Consider the following 2,122-nt stretch of genomic DNA (forward strand, 5'->3'; position numbering starts at 1 on the left):
TTTGATTGATCAATTTCTTTTCTTGTTTATCGCTATAGCCAAAATTAAGATTTGGTGGGCTTCTAATGTTTTCTGTTTTCTTACGAAATGGGGTTTCTCAGTGATGTCAATACTTGATGACGAGTCTGACAATCCATTCAAAACCATGATGTGATTGAGGCATTTGTCTGAGAGAGATCCCGCTTTCTTCTTCTTTTTCCTTTTTCCTTCTCCATTGATGGATTTGGTTCATCTGGGATACTAATTGTCTTACTTCCGTTGGCGCTCGTTCAGCGAATGTTGTGGTGTCTGATTTCTTGTTACGGTTTTTTCTTCAGTTTCTTTTTTCAAAACCCTAAAAGCCCTATAGAAAAGCCTGGTTTTCCCATCAATTTTCAAACCCTAATCGCACGGACAGTAAAATACTAAAATCCAACCAATCCAACCCTAATCAATTTTCAAACCCTAATCGCATAATCGCAGGGCTGAAGTTGAAATCATTTTCTATAATCCTATTTAACTGAAAGAAAGAAAAGAAAAGAAAAAAAAGCATAAAGAAAAATGGTGCCTAAAGTCTTTAGTCTTTGACTATCAATGGTGTTTACTCAGATCCGGCTACCGATTCTCTGCACTTTGGTTCGTAACACTGAGTCACTGACTGTTTTGAATGACAATGGCATATTTGCCCTCGTTATTTTTTTAATAAATTAGGGAAAAAATATACATAAAAAAAAGAATTCTGTAGTTTTTTCCAACAATGATCGACCCACATACATCTTCTGTTTTTTTTAGGGTAATTTTTATCTGGACCTGAAGTTTGGTGTAGGTCACTTAATCCAGTTTAAGTTTTCTTTTGCATATGGCTCCCCTGTGGTTTCAAGAAATGATTAAATAAGGACAAACTTAACAGAAACAGTTAGTTTAGTAATTTTTGTGATGAAAATACCTTTTTTTTTATTTGTTTTAAATTTTTTTCTTTTATTCAATCTACAAAAATAAAAAACAATTAAAAAAAAAAACTTTGGAAAAGTGGATTTTCAGGTTGAAGCTAAAGCCCTATCTCTGCAACATCTCAAAACGAATACAAGGTCTACAAGGCCGAATCTACTTGTGAGATAGCCGGGAAGAGCTGCCGCAGACGCTTCTACATAGACCTATGAGAAGAGGAAACAAAGACGAGCAGTCGGAGAAGAAGAGGAAAAGCATGAAGATGAAGAAAGAGAGAGAAAGCGGAGCATCGGCGGCGGAGCATCGGCGGCAATAGTTGAAAAGGAACAATTTCAAAATCACACAACTGAACTAAGCAGAGATATCTCCACCTCTTTTCTCCTCCAGCCCAGAAACCCTAGAATCTCTTATCAAAAGCGAATCACATAAAAGGGTTTAACGAATCAAGGAGTATTGGATCTCTAACGGAAAACAATTACCCAAGCGGCAGGATGAGGGCTTCAGCCGTGCTGATGCAGCTGATTTCATTTGAATCATTCACTGTCAAGGATTGCGAAATGATTCTTCCTCAGAAAGGAGGAGGAGGAGGGTTGTCGTTGATTTCACATTGCAGAAAGCTCCCTTGAACCAAAAAGAACAAAGAAATCTGAGGTTCAAAAAGCAGAAAGAATCACAAACCGTAAAAAACCCTTTAGTAGGAATTCAGACACGGAATTTAAATTTACATAAACCTTAGAATGGCTACCATTTAATTCTAGTTGTTGAAATCCCCTTTCGGAGCCACCATGGAATAAGGAAATTGTACCATGTCAAGGGGGATGACACACCTCTGAGAAGCCTTTTCAACTCAAATGGAAATAATCTTTACGATATAATATATGCTGAAAAGAGGCCATTCTAAGGCTCATCAGGACTCTGGGAAAAGATTCTCAGTTAGCAGAATAATAGCATATCAAGAAGCTCCTATTGATTGATACCTCTGTAACACCCAAAATCAAGAGAAGAATATTTCATCAAAAATTACATATTCAATCATGTTCACATACTAGAGATATCCATAGCTTATACTGACAGAACACATTTAGCAATCCTGGTTCTAAATCAGCCAGAAGGTGCAGAACTTGTCACTCATAATGTAAATATTTAAAAAATGAAGATTCTCTACTACTGTTGCAATACTCATTACAGTAGATAA

General features: G+C 36.6%; 1 non-coding gene across 1 annotated transcript; it reads left to right on the forward strand.

Annotated features, from left to right (window-relative positions):
• The first annotated feature begins 95 nt into the window (after nucleotides 1-95).
• Nucleotides 96-176, forward strand: LOC149012079 (small nucleolar RNA SNOR75). Its single transcript, XR_016174237.1, has one exon. It is a non-coding gene; the product is annotated as a small nucleolar RNA SNOR75 (small nucleolar RNA).
• Nucleotides 177-2,122: the final 1,946 nt, after the last annotated feature.

The sequence above is a fragment of the Hakea prostrata genome, chromosome 6 (genome assembly GCF_041222555.1).
Source record: "Hakea prostrata isolate BN-2017 chromosome 6, UWA_Hpros_2, whole genome shotgun sequence".
In the NCBI taxonomy this organism is placed as follows: domain Eukaryota; kingdom Viridiplantae; phylum Streptophyta; class Magnoliopsida; order Proteales; family Proteaceae; genus Hakea; species Hakea prostrata.